The sequence below is a fragment of the Rhipicephalus sanguineus genome, chromosome 2 (assembly GCF_013339695.2).
Source record: "Rhipicephalus sanguineus isolate Rsan-2018 chromosome 2, BIME_Rsan_1.4, whole genome shotgun sequence".
NCBI classification, from domain to species: domain Eukaryota; kingdom Metazoa; phylum Arthropoda; class Arachnida; order Ixodida; family Ixodidae; genus Rhipicephalus; species Rhipicephalus sanguineus.
In genome coordinates, this window is record NC_051177.1 from 137,806,726 (window position 1) to 137,825,346 (window position 18,621).

Consider the following 18,621-nt stretch of genomic DNA (forward strand, 5'->3'; position numbering starts at 1 on the left):
GATTACGCTTTCACCGTTAACTATAACTGTACTAGAATATACCGTTAACTACTAGAGCTACCACAAGGGTTTGTTTAATCATTTACATGGACTTTAGTCGTCGGGATGAAGATGTACCACCAATCATCAAAGTGAGTGCATAGACGTTAAACGGCGCCATTAGCTGGCAGACATCAATATACATTGTGCAAACTCTCTCATGTCAATGTACAGTAAACATTAAGTTACTTCTGTAACGGCACGTTTTACTTTGGTGTTATTCCGATTCCTATGACGGAGGGATCAACCATCTTTTTTAATCTTATTGCATTTAACTTGTGTGGTCATTGGATTCGGTCTAGGAAGATATATAGCATGACTGACTGTGCAGTAATGAGGTAATTATTTACATTGCAATAACAAACTGCTCTCAAATACATCATGATTTATTGTAATACTTTCACTTGCTTTAAATTTGCTCTACGGAACCTCGACATAAAATTATGTAAATTTCACGCATTCATAAAACGTCAATCATACTGTGTGTCCCGAAAGGTTAGACTAAAAGTACGAAAATGGCTTGTATACAAGGTCCACTTCAGGGCACACGCACGCAACCACAAATCGCACACTTAGCACCGCGCTCCTATATATTTCACGAGCGCTCTGTGTGTCTACTTCTTGTTCCCGTCTTTGTGCGCTTAACGGTTTCATAATGTCAGTGTACCAACTAGCTCGGACCCAGCCTCCTATTCAGTATATTTCTGCAAGCGCTCTGTGTGTCGTCCTCTTGTTCCCGTCTTTGTGCGCTTAACGGTTTCATAATGTCAGTGTATCAACTAGCTCGGACCCAGCCACTTATTCAGTATATTTCTAGCGCTCTGTGTGTCGTCTTCTTGTTCCCGTCTTTGTGCGATTAACGGTTTCATAATGTCAGTGGACCAACTAGCTCGGACCCAGCCTCTTATTCAGTATATTTCACGGTTTTTATTTTTTGAACACACTTGACAGCACTGGACAGAATTGCTGAGATGTGACACGATGCGCAGAAGTTTCACCACAGCTCATACCATAGGGCACAACACTCGCACGACGTTGCGCATTACGAATGACAACAATGACGGAGCAATAAAACTTGCCAATCCTGATCGTAGCATCGTTGCTGAAGCTTCGGCTCGACTACTGTTTGCCGCGACGAACGGCATTCACACACAACAGACCCGACGCGAACACTTCTTCCCTTGAGCACTTTTCACTTAGGCGCGCACTGAACGCATATACTGCTTAGCACGGTGCATGATTACGTCATGGAAATCTTCTAAAGTCTTTGCGATTACACTTGAAAGACGGCATTTACAAAACAATACTCCAAAATGACGACACTCGCATCAGAACAACACACGTTCTACACTGCGTCCGTTTCTTCGTTTCAGTTGACGATCGCATGCGCTGTCAGGCACAGGAAGTGCACACTGCCTGGCTGCCTTCAATGAACAGCTCCGCGGGAGTTGTATAGCGCTTATGATGGTCACAACGATCAAATCAGCAGTTTTTTCATGCCGCTGCAGTGATAGGCCTCGCCCCCACACCGCTTCGAGCAAGCGCCATGTTTACTATGAAGACGGCTGCCTTCGAGCAGCCAATGAGAGGCACGCCTGGCGAACCGCCCGGGCGGCTGCAAAAGTTGAGAGCCGCTCTTCGTGACATCATAGGGGCGGCCGCTCTCGGCTGTTCGAACTGGGCGGGTGTAGCGGTGCGAGTGTGCGGATAGCGCGTACAAGACTTAAGCGCTTGCTATCTCCATGTGCCTCAGCGAGCACGCGAAAGCTACACAGGGGCGGAGAGGAGGGGGGAGTATGACAAGGGAGCAAGCCTCTACGCCCGTACGACAGCACGCGTCATGATCTTGGACACTGCCTTTTCTTGGTTTTATAGAGCCAGCGCTCGCATTCAGTGTTATCACGAGAGTACTCGCTGCAGAGCGCTGCGCGGGCACGTCGCGCGCACCACGACGGCCGCGGTAACTGCGTAGGTCACGACGCTCAAATGAGCCAATGGCAGTGTCCATGTGCTTTTGGGTATATGAGGGAGTTGATCTTCGGTATATGACATCATTTGTTGAGAGAAGAGCGAGCGATCGCCAGATGCATTTGAAATTTGATTTTATATTCTATGCCTCGTGCTGCGTTATAATGTTTGGCTCGTGTGTTCGGAGAATCATCGACTACCGATTGGCTGCTTTTTCTGACAGCATTTTATGTTCGAAATGTGTTGCGTGGCTCCTTTAACTTCTTTTTGTGATGATTGCTTGGTCTTTCATACGTGCGCAAAAAACTGATGATAATGGCATTGTCCTGCACAATTCGTTACAGCGGACAGCTTCCGTCATGGAGACTTGGGTCAATCATTATCATACCAGTCAAAGAAACCACCTATCATGGCTCGTGGAATTATGGGTATGCATCAAACGTGATTCAGTCTATATGAACACAGGAATGGTGAGAATTGACGTCGTAAATCTTAACGAGGTACTCGTATTAGGGAGCCCGTGTCATAGAAAATCAGGTGCAAGAAACGGTGGCGTTGTCAGTGATCAAAAAATTTTGGTGGACTTGGAGAACAATAATCACAGCTGGAGCCAGAGTCAACCTAGCCATTTTGCATGTCAGTCAAGCATAATATCAGAAATAGTAGGCCCTAATTTTGTATCATGTCTGGACAACAACATTACAGCATTATATTAAACAGTACCTCGTTTTTATTCGTTTATGGATGTGCGAATGGCGGTATCCGAGACTTGTTCACAGAGCTCAAACGGTACTCTTAGATGTAGCTTCAGTAAGTACATTTTGTTGCTTTTCGTTATTTACCGGTCGTTGGGAAAATCTGAATATTTCGTACGTTGACGCAACGCAACGAACGCATATTTTTTCCATTTCAATTTTCAAAATTTATTTTATCCTTCAAGGGGGCTCTGTATCAAAACAGATCATTCTTCAGAACTGTGTTCCTTTTACTTTTAACAATTTAAAAAACTGCAAGTTTTATTGCACAATAAATACTGCACAAATTTTATTTTACTGGAATTACAGAAATACTGTCTAAATTCAAAGTTATAACATCGCCGTAACAGTCAAACGTAGCATTTGTCGCCCAAATTGTGTTCTTTTGAATGGAATGATCAAGATCTGCTCTAGGTGACGAATAGGGTACGGAATAACACATGATTTCAGTACAAAGATATTGAAAACGGCACTGTTGCTGTGATGGAACACTGTTTTTATATTGCTTATTGCTAGGGAGTGCTCTTCAAGTTCGTGAGTTTGGAAAATACTAAAGCATTTAAAAAGTTCATCCACGTGTACATAGAAGCCGACGTTTGCTATATGCAACTAATCGCTATCTTTTATACTCCGTATATTATATTTATCACAGTTGCTGTTGTATTTGACCATACTAAAAGACAGTAATTTACATGTGACATAAACACCCTGTTATGTGTTAGCTTAACAGAAATTGAAAGAAAGGCACGCATTCCTGCAAGCATACACACACATTTTGAATGAATAATTTTTAGATTAATACTTGGTTCTTCCCATGATATTTTGCAATCAAAGAATGTTGCTGAAGTTTTACTTAGTGATCACTATTATTTAGGCGGCGACTGATACCACCCTCGGTATCAGTTGCCGCTTCACAGGCAGGGCTTCGCAAGCTTTGCTCAGACACTTGAAAAAATACCACTTAAAGCAGGAGCGACTTTTGACCCGAAGCGTACGACGAATCTTCGTAAAAGTAATTTGTTGATTCAACCAAAAAGGATAGATTTAGGTCGGGTTTTTTCACCTATATGAGAAGAAAATTTTGCTCTAAGATTATCAGTCTAATATATCTCTAGAAATTGATAAATAAACGCAGCCAGCCAGAAAAGGCAAAGAAGAAGAAGAGGTAGGAAAACATTCGGTGCTTCGGATTTGGGCGTCAGCCACAGGAATATGTTTGATGCTGTAATTGCTTTTCTTCAGGAAACAAAACGAATGTGTTTTTAAGTTCTTAATTGCAAACCTGTTCCGATAATAGCAAGGAATCAATAAGAAAAAAAATCAATAAAAAAGAAGACGTTCGGTACCACATTAATTTCATTATTCTAATTTCTAGTTAGGATGAGAAGTCTGGGCTGAATGTAGAAATAATTATTGCACTACGGTTCTTTTTATGTTTGTCTGTCTTTTGTGTTAACTTAGTATTTTTAAATCTTCATATCTACAATTCTTGGCCAATCCCCCAGTGTGGGTATGAGCCATGTGTAGAGGCTCATCATCATCATCATCAAAACATTCTATCATGGCGACACGATGGCTCCTGGCTCAGTTTTCTGTACCCGCTAATACCGTAGCATCTACATTTTGGTGCCGAAAACCCACGTGCAGACACGCCTTCCTCCTACGCACAGCGACCAGGAATCTACTCTCGCTTCGCGTCGCGGGCGGTGAGGAATCAACGGATCGTGGATGCGAAGATCGGCGTTGGTACAATTATTTTGGCCAGCAGCATTGTTCACGCAATGAATCGGCTCAAAGGCAAGTGATCTGCACGACGCGCGCAGAACACAAAAATAATCCAGGAAGCGCGACTCTTGCTTGACTCGGTTAACGTCGAAATCGCGAAGCTCGCAGCTGTAAAGGAACGACTCTCGGCTAGCAAAGACGAGCTCTCTCAGATCGACGAGCTATATGAGTAGTATATTCCGACAGAAAATATCAAAAAGGAGTATACAGCCATAACTGAAGACCAGAATGAAGCCGTTAGCATCCTTCTTGAGCTGCAATGCCGAATATTCGAAATAGGGAGAGATCGCGGCGGCCATGCTGAAGCTCTCAGTGGTGAAAGCCCAGAAGCACCGGCTTTCAGAAACGAGGCTCCCGCAAGATTCATGGCGCCCCGGTTACCTCAGGTGCATATCCCAACGTTCAGAAGTAACATCTCACAGTGGACAGGCTTTTGGGAGCAATTTGAACAAGTTGTTCATCTAAACAACGACCTGATTGTCTTAAATTTTTTTACCTGAAGAGTTTCCCATCTGGTGACGCAGCAGTAGCAACCGCGGGCTTGCCCATGACCGAAACATGTTACGCCGACGCCGTTGCTATGTCGAAGGAACGATTCGGCGATGAAGCAATGATTATTCAGCACCATTTGACGGCACTGAGAAATCTTCCGAATGTGACCTCAGCCACCGACATCCGTGGTTCGCGAAGATTGTACGATGCCACACAACTGAATATGCGCTGGCTTGGAGCCCTGAACGTACCGACTCTTACATATTCAGCTATGCTCGTCGACATCTTGCAGCAGGCTCTACCGTACGAAATCAGTCCCTCTTTCACTCGAGGAAAATGACCACGCGTCTTGACACGGCCCTCTGACGTACGTGCTGCTCAAGTCTCGTCTTAGGGTGCACCAGCAGATGCGTCAGCTGCGTCGTACGCCGAGCTGAGTGATATTTCTGTGTTCATACGGGTGGAGCTAGAAAGCAGGGAGCAGCACGCGTTCCCACATCCAAGGCCTTCAATGGAAGATCGCACGGACAGCACACACAGTGGCATCCCAACGGCGTCAGTTTTGCACACCTCGTCTGTCGCAAGGTGGGAATGTTTCTTGCGCCGTACTCTTCAACATGGGACGAGAAGCTGCAGTGCCAATATACATCTTGCTGTCAAGAAAGAGCAGCTGAAAAAGAACAACCGGTGCTTCCGCTGCACGTCAAGAGGACATCGAGCGAAGGATTACCCACTCAAGCTCACCTTCAGCTCCTGCCCCGGAAGACACGCTTCAAGTATGCGCGACCCAACTTACAAGTCTACCACGACGATAACAGGAAAATCAAGAAGCACCACAGCGTGCGTTTCTTCTAAGCGGATTTAGCCTGCAATGAAACACCATCCAGCAAACAACCAATCAAGGACAACGCGGTCTACCTTCAGACATTTTCACCGACATAGTCAACAACGACAAGAGCAATGCATTTGCGGGATTCTGGGTGGAGGTAGCCAGAGGACCTTTATTCAGCAAGATGTAGTTCGTAAGCTTAATCTGAATGTGGTCAGACAGACACGGTTAGCACTGAATACTTTCGGAAGCACTTGCTCTTCAGCATCAGAAAAGCGAAGCGTGGTTGAAATACAGCTTCGAGACAGATAAAACAAGGCTGACATTCGCGTAGAAGCTGTAGTCGTCCCTGCCATTTGCCACGACGTGAATGTGCCATCAGCCAACAACACGCTGATTCAATAATTAAGAACAAGGACAGTTTCCCACGAACGACTACTGGCCTAAGGACGCAACAGCCACCGGAATCGGCTTGCTAATAGGATCTGATTATCTCTGGCAAGCAATCACCGGCGAATTGATTCGATGCCCAGACGTTCCAGGTGTTGTGTCGATAGATACTATTTTCGGTTGGACAATACAAGGACCAGTCTACCAAAAGACCATCTTTGACAGCGGTACTCATCTGGTTAGCATCTTGCGAGTGGATGCAGTGGATGAATCTGCAGCGGCAATCTCACGGTCTTTCCCGAAGATAGTCTACAAGCGTCGCTAACTACAGAGAATATCCTTCTGATAAACATCTGCAGTTTAAGAAGACGTTCAAGCAGTCTGGCGGCCGGTACTCTTGTACTACACCACGACTTAAACAACGTAAGCAGAGAATACAGAACACTTCCCCGGACATCGTAGCAGAGCTTCTCTGTCGACGACTTGCGGCCAGGAGACGACAGTTTTCACCAAGCTTTAGATGAGGACAACAACGCAAAGTCAATATTGGGTAACACCGTAAGGAACCTTCGGAAATGTGAAACAAACGACAGCCAACTTCTGGAAGGTTCAGAGGAAAGCAAAGCGTGTTACAAGAATGTGACAGCAGTTACTCAGCAGTTATAGTTATGCGCTGGAACACCAACGAATGATTACTTGCGATGTTCTTCAAATGCAGTAACGAAGTTGCTAGTTTCGGTCAAGGTGTACACGAAGCGGACTACATCACGAACAGCTTCCAGAATAGTCAGTCCCTCTCTGACATGCTGTGCACGCTTACTCGTCGGGAATTCAATCATCGCTCATCGGGATCCCCACTCCTGTGACACATCAGCTTGTCGTCGGTCTACCATGAAAGATGTGATGAGGAATTACCATGAGGGCCCTCATCGTTGGGAAAGGTGGAAAACAGAGTATCTCCTGAAATTACGACCTCCGTATGGATGCCCTCCGAGATCCAAGCGATGTATAATGTTAGACGGTGTCCAACTACCGCAAGACGACAAGAAGAATCTGTGTTTTTGGTCGCTAGGTCGACTATTGCAAGTATACTCTGGTCGTTATGGACTGGTGCGCGCTGACACCATCAAGACGCACGACGGAAAAGTGTTTAAAAGACCCACTCAAGCTTTGCATCACCTGGAAATGCCTACAACATCTGGGGCGATGCAGCATGTAGAAAATGATGAAATAATGCAGCGAGCCAGAGAAGGCAAATAAGAAGAAAAGGTAGGAAAACATTCAATCATGGCGACACGATGGCTCCTGGCTCAGTTTTAGGGGCGTAGCTCCTCTTAGTCTAACCTCGTCACGTCTCCGTTCTCCGGCGTCAACGGCAGTATCTCTGTCCGGCGTAAACGGCAGATAGCGCTGTCTCATAGAAGTACATACAAACTGCAGTTCAGGGACCATATTCTAGATGGCGCTGTACACAATCCGTGTCGTCATCACCATTTCTCGTCTCATTTCCTAGATGGCGTTGGTCCAATACAATTGTATGCAATATAGCGCTTGTGTGAATCAACACTAGATGGCGCTAGAAGTGCCGCTGCTCTCCGATTGGCTGCTGCGCGGACTGCGCGGGGATGCGCGGGGAGTGAGCGCCTCTCTCATTCTCCTGTATCGTCGCCGTGCTTGTCGGATCGTTGGTGGAGCATGAACGATGCGCAGCGGCGGGCGCTCGCTTGGCGGCAGCCAGGCGGATCCCGTGACGGTGCGCGCCAAGGACGCCGCTGTGAAACGGGCTCAACGAGAAACCGATCCCGAGACCATGATTGCTTCATGAGCTTCGCCCAAGCTCTTCATCATTCACCCGTGGATATGCTGTAATTTTTTTCTGTACCCGCTATTATCGTAGCATCTACAATTACCACTCCAAGATTATAAAGAACGGTAAATTGAAAGCCAAGGTGTAAGGCAACGGATAGAAATGCAAATTGTAGGTTGATTGGAAGGAGCAGGAAACAGAAAAGTAGAAGGCAGGGAGGCTAACCAGAAAAATTTCCGGTCAGCTACCATACACTGGGGGGATTGAATGAACAGGAGAAGATGCCTCAGACAGGCTTGGCGACGTTTCGATAAGCACCTATCCTTGGTATTTTCCTCTTTACACTATTCGCTTACAAACTCATGTTATCATCAGGTGAATGACAGTTGCAACGGTCAGCTTCTGAAGTTGAACAAGGCTGCTGAGAATTACGCGATAACCACAACTTGCAACTAGCTAATGAAAGGGTTCAAGAAGCACAATGTGGCAGCACGTTTGGGACGCGCGAGGTACAACATCATATTTTCTTTCATGCCATATCTGCACTGCCTATCACATAGTCTAACAAAAGTTTGCAATGAATACGAGATTGACACTGTTCTTTCTGCGCTTCAGAAGTCTGGAAAGATGTGCCCCATCATCATCAACAGATTCTGCGAACCTTCCGTAAAATATTCTTGTCAAACAAAGCATGTCAATAGGTTTGTACCTCGTTAGCTAGGTGCTGTGTATATGTATACATTTATGGTCAATTTACCGTGTGGAAAGGCGTATGTTGGCCACAAGTGAAATATGTGTCAACATAAGGCTGCTAGAGCAAACTTTCCTCCTTATCCGCCACGTCGTACCATTTGGCGTATCATTGTCTTTCGTGAGGTTGTGATCAAGATTTTATTGAGTTTTATGCTTTAACGCTATCATAACAGAGTACCAAATAAATAATTGCAGCCTTTCACATTACCAGATTAAAAGTCAGGTGTCTCATTTTATCAACACGTCTGTAGCCAATGGTGACCATACCAAAAGACAATAATAATTGATAATATATTGCCACACACTGATTTCTTACTTTTGATGTGATGGTGCTGGAACAACAAAAAATTGTTACTACGGATCGGTGCGTGCCGCGCCACAAGCTTTTGGTAACTTCTCGATCGCTTTAGGCTATTCCAATAAGATTGCGCACACCGCACGAGTAGCCTAGCTTATTCTTGAGCTAATGCTAACCCCAGCGATAAGCTTAGAATTTTCGATCATTCATGTAAAAAGACGATGGTTCCGCCAACGATCGGATTATCGACTACCATGCTGGCCGTTATCGTTGTATTGCGAATTTTAATTCATTCTATACAATGAGTGCAATTTGGTTTCCTGAGCACAGTTGTGCCCAAACAAGACGTTTACCTGTAACGGTCTGATTACCATGTTCCTTGCTATCAAACCGTGCGACTAGTATCGTTTTGCTTTCTCTGTTTCCAATATGACGTGATCACTTCACAGATGTGATATTTTTTCACAACTAGTATACGCGTCATACAAGAAAGCTTTTCAATAAAAACTGCAGCTGATAGTACAGCGCATATCTTGGCTTCTTCTCGTTCATTGTGTATTGGTTGTCTAACGCTGCAAACCCAAATCATCTTGCCCTGCTATCCGTTATCCTGTGTCATTATATCGTGACGCTGCAGCAGCCAACATCGCACAGCTGCGTCTATTAGTTGATAATTGTCGTTACCAAGAAAAGAAGCTAAGTACCGTATTATTACTCTAACTCATTATTATATTAACTACCATGCAGGAAAACAGCTCACTTGTGAGATCGCCGGAGGATATTGCTTGCGAAAGTGCCCTAGGTCAAAAACCCGCAGGACCAACGCAAGCTGCATTGGTAACCTCAAATGCTGCGTGAGGTATGGACCTCTTCTTGTTACCCGAAAAACACTACTATCGCCCCTTGCTATAATATTTCAAAAATGATTTTTGGGTATAGCTTTTTGATGTGTGGATGTCATATTTTCAGCGACTATAAGATGAAAAATGAGTTGATAACTAATGTGCTTCACTCTGTGCTGTACTATAACCGCACAGTTTACACGGGAATTTCGTATCACCTGTCACTTTAAGAGCTCATGTTGGTACACTGGCGCCATCTGTATAAACTTGTAGCAACTGGAGATATTAATATCGCAGGTGGTACGAGATTCCCAAGTAAAGTGACGCATTCATAATTTTGCTTGGAGATAGTGGCGTTCTTGGGCGTTACTAGTGCGTGTAAGTTTGGTTTTGTTTAAACGTTAACAGTGTATATTTATGTGACTGTTGAACATTTTAGTCTTCGTTATGTTATGTAAAGTTACGTAACATCACCGTGTATATACAAAAGTGTGGTTCTTGACTATGTTGTATTGATTGTTATGTTATATCTTTACGTGATAATTAATCTACATTATGCATGAGTTCAGAACTTCAAAGAAGGACACATTTTTCTGCGTATTTTTGAGGCGTCGTAGTGTCATGGTGTTCCCTAAGTTGTGTATTGTATGTGCTGCCAGTTTGCTTTGTTCAGAAATTTTGGACCGTTTGTGTCCCATGTTCGACATATCTTAGGGCTAAGGAGTAGCCGCTTGCTTATTTGCGCGCCAACTACTTCCTACACCATGTAAATAAAAAAGGAAAAGTAAATAACTCCTGTTAAATTGCAGACCATTTCTCTTTTTTTTTCTTTCCAGCACAAAACAGCGCTCAAGACATCTGCGATAGAGGTTACAACGAAAGGGAATGTGATAATTGCAAAATGAGCTGGGTATCATTGTATGGTCTATCACGAATCATAGAATAGTAGAGATTTCAAACACAATATACGCTAATATCTTCATATAAATTTACAGAAAGATAATAAAAGTACTGATCTTTACACCTGTTTTGGACACTTCATTCCTATTTTAATTTTTTACTGATATCCAATATTCTCAGACTTTCTAGCATTTATTATCACATCTTAATATATAATGCCTAATAAAATGACTAATACAGTCGTGCGGCTACCCTTTAAGTGATGCCGCATTAGAGGAACCTTCTGGTGCGAAAATGGCTACAGAATATTGGCCGTTTAACTCGTGGTCTGTCTTGATTCTGGGCAGAATATTGCGAGATGTCATAGAACTATATGTGAGACGGAAATTTAGGCTAGCTGCTTTTAATTCGTGCTTGATCAAAATGCGCACACTAAACCAGGACCAAACGAAGAAGGGATCATGACTAGCGCACACTACGACTGAATTTGAATCATAAAGCCGCATAATTAAATACCCCCGAGAACCGTCTCATGATCACAGCGCATGGGCAACAGAGCCCACAACTGACATCCGTTCCTTAGTGGTATGTAACGTGGTACTTTTTTTTGTACTTCGCGGCCATCTGTAATTAGCAGAAAAACACTAATATTTATACACAGAAAGTAAGAAACTGTCTAACCGGACATTTTGCGAACTGATCTACGACTTTCTCTTTTGAATTTTCCGCTCAGCTTCGTTGCTTCAAAAGTTAGTTAACTAAACATGCATAATTAGGCAATTAAGAGCACAGGAAATAGCGTTACTTGCTCCAGGTAATACTCAGCGACCTCCATTTGGTCGCGCCGTCACAGAGTGCGCCGGCACATTTTAAAATCTACCTAGATATACTTGGGACACCCTGTATCATCATCATTATCAGCCTGACTATGCCCACTGCAGGGCAAAAACCTCTTCCATCTTCAGCAAATCAACCCGGCTATTTGCTTGGTGCTGCCACGTTATACCCGCAAACTTCTTAATCTCGTCTGCCCACCTAACTTTCCAGTCAGTTGCCTTTAATGACCAGCGGTTATCTTGCCTATGCACTACGTGTCCTGCCCATGTCCATTTCTTCTTCTTGATTCCGACTATGATATCCTTAACACACGTTTGTTAAATGCGCAGCATTTCTTAGCAAACCTTTGGCACTGTGAGCGTTTCTATCTATCTATCTATCTATCTATCTATCTATCTATCTATCTATCTATCTATCTATCTATCTATCTATCTATCTATCTATCTATCTATCTATCTATCTATCTATCTATCTATCTATCTATCTATCTATCTATCCGTCTACGTCTGGGGGTTCTCATGATCGCCTCCTTAGCTTGGTGTCGGCCAAAGTTAGCATGGGAGGGTAAGATGATTTGACGAATATGACTGTCTGGTTATGACATGAATAACGCGAAAATCCTGGCGCGTACCTCATCGAACCCTTTCCTCCAGACACGTGTGGCACACACCCGTTTACCACGGGCCGTGGTGCACGGGTATGCGCCACATGTGGTTGACAGTTTATATTAACTCAGGAACGGCGAGAACAGATATTAAATGCGAGAGCGTTAAGAAAAACCGACATCGGAAGCGTTGACCCGACGAAGGGAAAGAATGAATACTAGGTGCCAGCCAAGCATTCTGCGTGGCAATCAGGTATTCTACCACAGAGCCACGCCAGGTCTATAAGGTAGTTCGGAAAAAACAGCCTATGCAGGCGTAATGTCGGTGCAACATCAGTTGTGGTTGTGGTGCTTCCTATCGAATTTTCCAAGAAAGCAATAAACACTACATGATACTCCTACGGTGTGTATACTCCTACGATACAGGCGTCATATCAGAATAACGTCTGTGGTTCCAGTGTTGGCTCCGCTTTTATAACAGTCTAATAAAAATTGCATTTGTATTCCTATGATTCAGCAAGCTATATTGAAGCTTTGCTCAACCCCAGAGGAATACATTAACGAAAGTTACGTAGGATGCTCAGATCATCGCACCGTAAAGTGCGCGTAGTCCGCCAAAACGACGCAGTGTCCATTTCTTACCAGGCTGGGCGATGCCATCATGCTGATCGACGATGATGCCAGTTTGATTGACAGCCCCTTTGTAGACTAGCCTGCATAGGCCGCATACGCCCAGGTAGTCTACGAATACGACAAGCGCAATTGACTGATGTTGGGGGGAGATCGGAGATCTCTGTTCGTTCCGCGTTCGTTCTGGTGGTGTGACGTCACAAAAGTGGGCGGTCCGCAGCTCTCTTCCGCCGAGAGGAAGAGGACAGCCAATCGTCAAGCGGTGAGCGGCGAGCTTTCCGGAAGTAGACGCGCATCGTGTGTCCTCGGCAAAGGGACCGACTATTTCAAAATGAAGTGTTTCTCGCCTTCTAATAAATACAGTTGTTATACGAAAAGATATTGTTTTTCTTTTCAAGCTCAAGCAGTTTCTGAAACAGCAATAGCTTTGAGTGCTGATATTTATTGGTGTTAGTTTTTCTAACGTGCTAGCTATGTTAAATCGCGCACGCGAGAAAAAAAGAGAGAGAAAAGTAGCGGTTGGCGCAGTTTTTCAAAATGTCGTCCCACCGGAATGTCTGGCTTGGCTCCCGGGTGTCGGATCGTCAAAGGGAGCTTCTGCTGGCTTTTATAAAATAGCACCCACAGATAGCTACGCCGTCGCGCCCGCTGGGGCCGTCGTTCACGACTGAGGACCGGGACGACACGTGACAAGAGCTGGTAGCGCTTTTGAGCTAAGAAGTCCCTGCGCGTAAGACCACAGCCCAGTGGCAGGCCCGTTCATTTCGTTCGCACTGTTCGTTTCGAGAACCGAAAGCGACGCCGCACTCGCTCATGGCTTCAAACGCACCTCGCACCTCCAACCGCAAGAGAAGCACACGTCGCAAGCGCCATTTCCTGAAAATCAGCTGTTGCGGCAGCCGCAACCGCCGCATCATGCCGTGCGAAGCCGTTTGTTCGCTCTAGAGAACGCGTGCGAACGGCCTCGCGATCCGTTCATTTGTAGCAGACGACATGCTCGTTATGACGCGGTATGACGTCACCAAAAATAAAAGGTCAAGCAAAAAGAAAAATGGCTACGCCCCTCACAGACGTGGTTTTTTTCCGGCTTCAGCTAATCGCGTGCGCCGCCAGAATGGCTGCAGAACGAACGGCACAGAACAGAGATCTCCGATCACCCTACTCGTTATGACGCGATATGACGTCACCAAAAAAGAAAAGATCAAGCGAAAAAAAAGAAATGGCGACACCCACCCGGCCTTGAGTGGCATCTCCCGCTTCAGCCAATCAGCGCGCTTGTTCTTCCCCAGGAGAATGAACAAGCGGAACGAACAGATCTCCGATCGCCCCCTTGGTGTACGTAGCACTATCCAGGCCTACCAGCCTCGACGCCCTATACCTCACCAACGCGAAGGGTGACTTCAGATTCCGACATTTCGCCGGCTCTGTCGACAGACAATTTGTCGGCGAAATGACCGAGGCATCCACGATTTCTAACAGCTGTGCTGTACCTCATACTTGAATAAAGATGGACCCCTCGTCACCACGATCACGGCCTGATCCGATAACAAGTCATGACCAGCTGCTGGTGCTCACTGATCACTGTGATGCTGACCTTGTTCAAGAACTCTCAAGAACTTCTTCCACGCATGCACACGGGTTCGTGAAACGTGCGTGCGTTCTACATTATAAGGGACAAGTATAAGCACTACATATCAGCTTACCGCTTCTGGTGTTGGTATAATACCCACGTTGCCATTGGCAGCGTTACCCAACTGTAAACAAGTGGTTATATACCACGTATGCGGCTCTTCAACATATATGGGTTCGTATAAAATTTATACAAACCTTAAGCGTCATTTTGTAACGTTTCGCTCAGTAAAAAATATTACGCCACAGTCACCTTCCCGCCGCAGGCTTCGCATAACATCGACACCCATGGTACGTGGGATCTGACGAATTTTCCCCTGACCCACTCAGCTCTCTTGTTTTCTCTTAAGGTTACAGCTATCATTTTCCTTTCCATTCCTGGCTGCGTCGTCCTCAATTTAAGTTGCACTCTCTTTGTAAGCCTCCAGGTTTCTGCTTCGTAGGAAAGTACCGGTAGGATGCAGCTGTTATATACCTTCCTTTTCTGCGAAAGAGGTAAACTACCGTATATTATATGTGAATGCTTGTCGAATGGGCTATATCCCGTCCTTATTCTTGTAGCTACTTCACTTTCATGGTTCATCTCCGCGGTTACTACCTGTCCTAAGTAGATGTATTCCTTTACAACTTCCAGTGTCTCGCTAACTATCGCAAAGTGCTGTTCTCTTCCGATGGTGTTGCAAATCACTTTAGTTTCCTGCGTATTAATTTTCGGACCCACTGTTCTGCCTTCCTTGTGTAATTCAGTAATCATGAGTTGCAATTCGTTCCGTGACTAAACCATCAATGCAATGTCATCAGCGAATCGCAGGTTACTAAGGTAGTCTCCATTACCTCGTGTCAGTAACTATTCCCAATATAAGGCCATGAAAACCTCCTTGAAGCACGCGGTGAATAGGATTGGGGAGATCGTGTCTCACTGCCTTACACCCTTCTTTATTGGGATTCCGTCACTTTCTTTATGGAGGAAAATGATGGCTGTGGATCCACTGCAGAATTCTTCCAGTGTGTTTATATATGCTTCGTCGCCGCCCTGATTCCGCATGCCCTGCATGAGTGTTGATATTTCGACCGAATCAAATGCCTTCTCGTAAGCTCTGAAGCCTATAGATAGCTTGGCTCCATTCCATGTATTTCTCTACCACCTGAATCACAGTATGAATATGGTCTATTGATGAGCACTGTACGAAATCCTGCCTGGTCCTTTGGTTGATTGAATACCTATGTTGTCTCAATTCTATCCGCTATTATCTATGTAAATACTTTGTGGACAACGAACAGTAAGCTAATCCGCCTGTAATTTTTCAAGTTCAGGATGTTCCATTTCTTATGGATTAAATTGATGTCAGCATTGTTCTAAGATTCTGGTACCATGGCCGTCAAGAGACACCTCGTATACAGGGTAGCCAGGTCTCCTAGAAGAATTTGTCCACCGCCTGTCAACAAATCTGGTGTTACGCCGTCCCTCACCAGCGGCTTTGTCTCTTTCCATTCCCCCCAAGGCTTTCCTTACTTCCCCTGCCGTTAATGGTGGGATATCCCTTTCCGCTGGGCTATACTACTTAAATTATCTTCCTGGCTGTCCCGGCTACTGTACAGATCTCTACCAAATTCCTCCGCTACTTCAACTATCCTATCCATATTGGTAATCACTTTACCTTCCTTGTCCCTGATAGACCTGTTCGCTGGTCCCAAAATCGCCGGCAGCAGCGCGCCTGTATTTCCATCTCCGGCGTCGGCGTGTGAACGGCGCGGGATTTATCGGATCGGCAGCGGCGTGGCGCGGGAGGGGGGGAGGGAAAAGGAGATTCAAGAGGTGGTGGAGAGAGAATCTTGCCCTTTGAGTTATAAAAAAAATCTCTTTCACCGAAATGGCGAAGCAGTGAAAGCGATAGCAACATGTCGTAATGTTATACGAACTAAGACTAGCAGCTAACTCCTCTTGGTCCAATCTCGCATATGTAAAAAACTATGGTGCATGAGAATACGGCCGTACCCGGGAAAGAAGCGGTTTTCGTGCATTTTCTCGTATTAGTGGGCGCAGCACGAAGCGCTGAAATGAAAGTGCGTAGAAGGGTACACGAGCCGTTTGCTGATGTCGGCTGACATAGCGACCGCGCCCTTATAGTCAACGTTCAGAGTTGCTGCTCGAGCCACGCAGCACCCCCCCCCCCCCCCCAGATCCCCGGCGTCCTTTCGTGCTCCTTCGCCCAGCGAAAGACAGGCGGGGCGTTTCCTTTCTGGTCGAAGAGCAATAACGTCCGGCCTCGCACGCGGGTTGATGTTATCGCATCCGCCCTTCGTGCGACATAGAATGCCTACTAGTTCCATATCTGCTTCAGCCGTGTTCCTCGCCAGCGCTCACGAGCTTCTACTTGCGGGTACAACGTACGATGCGCGCAGCGATTTTGTCTATTTGGACTTTATACAGCGACGGGGAAAACCTGTCCAGAGTGTCCATATAATTATTATCGCAAGAAAAAAATATAGAAAAAATACGGCAGATCCCACGCACTATGGGAGTCGATGTAATGCGAAGCAGCCGGCAGGGAGCTGCTACATCGCCTTATTCGTCTTGGAGACAACTGAAGTCAATCATGCCATGGGATCTAGTTCACTATATATGGCATGTTTGACATGCATGCATGCATGTACAGTCCGGTATATGCCATGCTAATGAAACGTATATTCTGAAATATAAATACATGACCTGTCATTAACGTTCAAGACGCACTAGTGTCATGCCATACCAATTTTCGTATATATCCAGTTAACAAAACTGCCGGAAGCGCACCATGACAGTGTCATGTAAATTATGTCGTGAATTACATGCATGTCATGATATTCATGTTACCACCTCCCATTTATGTTCGCCATACAGTCTCCTCGCACAATACCAATTTTGGTGTATATCAAGCGAGCGAAATGGCCGCGAGGGCACCATGAGCATGCCATGCAAATTACGTCGTACACGACTTGCCTGTATTGGTTTTCAAGTTTCCACCTCTCATTTACGTTCATGATACAGTCGCGGCGCGCAATACCAATTTTGATGCATATTACTCTAGCGAAACGGCAACGATCGGACAATGAGCGTGGCATGTAAATGATGTCGTACATGACTTGCATGTCATGATTTTCACGTTATCACTTCTGACTTACGGTCATCATACAGTCTGTTCGCGCAACATCAGTTTTGGTGTATATCAAGCGAGCGAAATGGCCGTGTGGGCATCATGAGCGTAGCATGTAAATCATGTCGTACATGACTTGCATGTCATGATTTTCACGTTATCACTTCTGACTTACGGTCATCATACAGTCTGTTCGCGCAACACCAGTTTTGGTGTATATCAAGCGAGCGAAATGGCCGTGTGGGCATCATGAGCGTAGCATGTAAATCATGTCGTACATGACTTGCACGTCATGATTTTCCCGTTACCACCTCTGATTTACGTCCATCATATAGTCTCGTCGCGCAACACCAATTTTGGTGTACATCAAGCGAGCGAGCACTTATTGTTTTCAGTCTATTGCATGCACACATCGAGAAGAGCTCCAACGGTGATGTGTTGTATTTTATGTCCAGATTACCTGTTCATATTAAAAGAAAAGACAAACGGCTGTGTGCCGCAATTCTAGCGCGGCGGCGGCGGCGGCGTCTTCCCTCTCGAGACTTCAGCGGCGGCGCGAACGGCGTGAGCAAAAACAGGTGGCGGCAGCGGCGCGACGCGGCGGCGCACAGGTCTAGTCCCTGAGTGCATTCATTTGGTTTTTGCCAATGCCCAGTTTTCTCTTAACCGGTTTGAGGCTTCGTCCGTTCTTTAGAGCATGCTCAATTTCTCCGTTGTGTACCTTCTTATGTCGGCTACCTTACGCCTATTTATTAACTTCGAAAGCTCTGCCAGTGATATTTTGTGTGTTCTGTTTGAGGTTTTCATGCTTTGACTTATCTTAATGAGGTTTTTCGCCTCCTGGGACGGGTTGCCAGTGTCTTGTCCAATGACTTTATTTCCGACTTTCATGGCACTATCCTTAATAATACACGTCAGATTATTATTCA

The 18,621-nt window shown here is 45.4% G+C and overlaps 1 long non-coding RNA gene across 1 annotated transcript; it reads left to right on the forward strand.

Moving 5' to 3' along the window:
* Nucleotides 1-2,348: 2,348 nt before the first annotated feature.
* On the forward strand, nucleotides 2,349-10,973 carry LOC119381305 (uncharacterized). The gene is made up of 3 exons (XR_005181371.2): nucleotides 2,349-2,435; nucleotides 9,864-9,975; nucleotides 10,795-10,973. It is a non-coding gene; the product is annotated as an uncharacterized LOC119381305 (long non-coding RNA).
* Nucleotides 10,974-18,621: the final 7,648 nt, after the last annotated feature.